The 4845-nt window shown below is 36.2% G+C and overlaps 1 pseudogene; it reads right to left on the reverse strand.

Annotated features, from left to right (window-relative positions):
- Positions 1 to 1895: 1895 nt before the first annotated feature.
- On the reverse strand, positions 1896 to 3346 carry LOC116420624 (annotated as a pseudogene).
- Between the last annotated feature and the right edge of the window lie 1499 nt (positions 3347 to 4845).

Raw genomic sequence — 4845 nt, forward strand, 5'->3', positions numbered from 1 at the left:
TTTAAAGGTTCAGTACCAGCAGTGCAGTCAGTCTCCTCATTTAAAATGACAAATATTTCTCTGAAAGAGTCCACGTTATGGAAAGTGCACAGGATATAAAGGAAACTATTGCAAAGTTACATCTCCATCTTTGATTACTTCCTAAGCATACAACTGAATTTTCCCATTATGGGGAGGTACTACCTGGAAATATTCTAGGAATTCAAACTATCTCAAAGGATCAAGAATATAGTATTACAGAGACATCAGTTTTCTGATATGCTGATGACACATTTGCCAACTGAGGAATCCAACTGAGGAAATAATAGTGTCCAGTGTATATGCTAACACTGAAGATGCTAGAGATTACCACCCAAATACAAACTGGAAAAAAATAACAAATATCTTCCCACATTTCACTTACTTACTTTGTTTGTTTGTTCATTCTGTAGTCTATAGACTCAAATGCAGATAACACTCAAGAAACTAAAGTCATTTTCAGGTTTCATTAATAAAAGCACAGTGCCTATAATTAGTAAATGTATAGGACTGCTTCCATCTTCCTTTATCAGATAATTTGTGTAATACTGTATTCAAATTTTGAAATGAAATTTTAGGAAGTAATTGTCAAACTGTATACATCCTGAGAAGGGAAACCAAGATCATGAAATTATGCCCCAAGAGGATTAACTGAAGGAAATCAGTAAACTTGGACTTATTTAAAAAAGCCTTTTTTTTGGGGGGGGGATCCAAATATTAAAGAATTGTAGAGTCAGGAAAACTAGGATGGAAATTGTAGAGAGCCAGATTTTGACTTAAAATAAGAGGGGAGAGGAACAAAACCCTTTCAAAATAATTATAACTGACCAAGCACTGAATTTTAAGAAAGTCTCAGGAGTTATTGGGTTTCCCTTCATTACAGATATTTCATTGGAGGTTGGATGGACAAAGGTCAGAAAAATATATAGAAATGATTCTTGTTCAGATAATGGTTAGTTCAAAAAATGGTTCTCAAAATCTAGTTCACAGACCCTTGGGAGTTAGAATATTAAGAATGTATTTTGTGTTATTGTTGTTGCTGCTGCAATGCTACTGAAATGCTAAATATATATGTCACTACTGGCGTACATGAATATATTGAATGAAGAATCAAATATTGGAATTTCACCCATTTCCATTAAGCTAGAAATCAGAGAGATGAAAAAATGTAAAACAATACACCTCTTCTCATGAATTACCCCCCCCCAAAAAAAAAACATAGTTCTTTTTCTTTGTTGTTGTTGTTTTTATTTTCCAGTAAAGCCTTTAATGTGAAGAGAAATGAGTTCTAAAACAACAGAAAAAAAATCTTAACCATCATTTCAAACAGAAAAGTAACTTTGCATCAAGTAGTAGTGGGAAGCAGAGATAGAGTCATCTTTTCTGGAGTACACCTATGGGAAGAAGTATGCCCAATAATCTGATGAAGTTTTTTTTTGTGACAAAAATATTTATTAAGCTTGTAAAATATGTGCTTTTGATAAAAGCAGACATTCATAATGAACATAATAGAAGTGCCTTTTAAGAAAAAAAATGTTTAGTTGTAATCAAAATCAGGATATAATGACGGTCTCCAAGACAGAATGCAATAGGGAATCAGGTTTCAGTTAGAATGCCAGAGCTCATTCAATCAAGAGTAAAATTAAGAAAATAATTTTAAACTTTGATTCCCATATCACAGTTCCTTTTAAAATGTGTTTATACTTCTTAAAGAGTTACAAGTAATATTCTAACAAATTTCTGAAAACAATTATTTTAATAAAGCATCTTGTTTTTAGTGTATACTTAAGCAATATAGCACATAGTCGGTACTTTTTCCAAGTATAGGCAAAATGTTCTTTTGGCAAGAGAGAATCAAGCCTCTAAAATTCCACACATGTGTCAGTTTCCATCTTTATTAAGTCATTGATTATGCAGACTAGTGCTGCAGCCTCATTCTCCAGGAGGCCCAAGCTCTTCCAGCTGCTTCCTCTGAGTGGTTTCCAGTTCTTCCAAAATTTTCCAAAACAGACAGTTATCTTTGATGTTTCTCTTCCAGAAGATGAGTTGGAAAAATGTTTCTTAGCCAGAAGAAATTAACAGAATTGAATGATGTTGCTGGGGGCCATGCTGGGAATCAAGATTAAAGTTCAAAATTCATTATGTCTTCTCTGTATATCCTTCAATTGTTTTTGGAGTTTAATATATTCTTCATATGGCACATTTCATCTATTTAAAACATGATTTTCTATTTCTAATTCTTCATTCTTTTGTTTCCAGAAGTTCTACTTTTTCTTGTAGTTTCTTTCATTTGTTTTTATAAAGGAATTTTCTCTTTTTCCGAGCAAGTGCACCTCTCTGCAGTTTCTCTTTGGCCTGGCTATATTTCTCTTCTTTTTCTTTGATGCATTCTTGGAGATTATGCATCTTTTCCAACCATTCTATCTGCTTCCCTTCCAATGAATTTTTAGCCTCTACCTGAGAATTTTCTGCATGACATCGGGTACTCTGATATTCTTTTTTCAGCCTCTCCACTGTTTCCTTCAGCAACCACTTAGAATCCATGAATTCAGTTTCTGTATGAGAGTGGTAACTTGGATCTGTAAATCACTAATTTGAATTTTAATATCAGCATTTTCAAGGGCAACTAGGTGGTGCAGTGGATGGAGCACCAGCCCTAAAGTCAGGAGGATCTGAGTTCAAATCTGACCTCAGAAATTTAACACTTCCTAGCTTTGTGACCCTAGGCAAGTCACTTAATCTCAAATGCCTGAGCAAATCATCATTGGCTGCTTGTACTTTCCATGCTAATTTACAATCCTTTTCTAATAAAAAGCATTTTGTGGCATTCAATAGTTGATTTGAGGATTTCATTGTCTGATTGCAGTTCATCCACTTGACTTTGAATTTTGTTCCTTTCTATTTCACCCTTAGCTCTTGTTGCATCCAGTTTAACATCTGTTATTTTTAATTTGTTTGAATGTTTAAATTCTTCAACTTTACTGGTCAATGCAGTGATTTCTTTTACAGCTTTGTGCAGTTTACTAAGGGTGTTTTCCTTTAGTAATTCACTTCTTACTTCACCAAGAAGCAATTGAAATTTTTCCTGAAGAGATTGTTTTTCATTTAAGAGTTCCTTGAGTTCATTTTGTGACTTCCTATACTCCTCCTGTAACCTTGAGTGTTCAGTTTTCAAAAACTGGTAATTAGTTTTATGTTGTTCACATAGAATTCTTTCGCCAATTAACAATTTCTGGACTTGTGAATATGTATGTAGCAGCACAGTTTCTCCACCAGGAGGAAAAATGTTGGCAAAAGCATCGATCTTGGTTAGTGAGTTGACAATCATATAAAAACAAAATTTAGCTTAGCCTATCCCCTTCAGTATTCTTTCCAGAAATATTTCCCAACACTTTCTCTCTTTGGCAAAATCCCCAGGTGGCCAAATGATACTATGGCTCCTCTCTGGGCCTTTTAAAGTGTGTGCACACACTAGATGGGGGAAGAAGTCATGTGGGCTGCAGACATTGCTGCCTGCCACCAACATGCCTGCAGCTCCAGCATGGGGTCTCCTTGGGGCTTACTACTCCAAAACATGGTGACAGACCCCTGATGGGGTTTTTAATTGGTCAAAAAGATAGGAAATATGAAGACAGGAATACTACCACTGTCCACCACATGGAGAAAAAATGGTCCCAGGATGGTTATAATGATGCCCTTTAATATAAAAAATTGACCAGAGAAAGCCCAATAGTTCAATCCTTCATTACAGCTTTGTTTCCAAATTACACCATTTTCATTCTCTTTCTCCCTAGTGTCATTCAGGTATTTAGTTCCTCTTTCAAAGATATGTGCCCAGATCTCTACAGTCTCTCTGGGCTTTGTAGTAGCTTAGGGTTCTTCTGGCTTCCTGCTTGAAAAGAGGTGACAATGCTAAGCTAACCCCATTCAAGTTTGCTTAAAGGAGAAGAGTCTGGGAAGAAGCCAAAGTCAAAGGCAATATCCATCATGTCTCCTTCCCCAAATTCTTATAGTACAGATTTTAGGGAGTTTCCCCTTCAATGAGATCTGGGACACCCTCTGATTTCTTTTTTGTTATTGATTTGAATAAATAAATTTGCTTTAAAAAAAAATGCTTCCAACAGCATAGGCTTTTTGCCATTGGAATGAACTGGTAAAGTTTTGATTCTGTCATGTACTGGTGTTTTGCTTTCTGAATACTTTTACAGGGGACATCTGCTAAGTCTTCACTTAGTCACTCACCAACCCACTTTGCATTTCTGATGCAGCTCATGGCTTGACTCACCTCAGGTACTACTTACTCATTGCTTCAGTTGATAGGAATCTCTATGCTGCCCAAGCTCATCTGTTCCTTCTTGTAGTAAGCCCACCATTTCTCCTTTTTTCTTGTGGCTGGCCTTCAATTCCCTGAAATGTTGGGTCATTTCCCTTAAACTACCTGCTTTTGACGGTCCTCCTTTCCATCCTGCCCCCTCCATATTCATTCTGTACTCAAGTTCTAAAGGTATATATTTTTTGTTTGACATTTCTTCCTTCAAAACTTTCATCAAGAGATCCACGAGGGCTGGTAAGAGATGCCAAAGGCCAGAACTCTCCATTTTTTTTCAGGAGCACCATGTCTGCCTTAAGTCCAATGATATCCAAGGGGTATTCAAGAGTTTTAGAAGCACCACACTGGTAGCCTCATCTCCAGAGAGGTCACTTTTACTAGTGTACAAATTCCACTTCTGCTGAAATTCAAGGGCCAATAATTCTGACAGTGCTATATGATTATCAAGAAAGTTCCAACAGATGCACCCTTTTCTCCATTTTGGGGAAGATACTCTT

This window comes from Sarcophilus harrisii, chromosome 1 (assembly GCF_902635505.1).
Source record: "Sarcophilus harrisii chromosome 1, mSarHar1.11, whole genome shotgun sequence".
Lineage (NCBI taxonomy): Eukaryota > Metazoa > Chordata > Mammalia > Dasyuromorphia > Dasyuridae > Sarcophilus > Sarcophilus harrisii.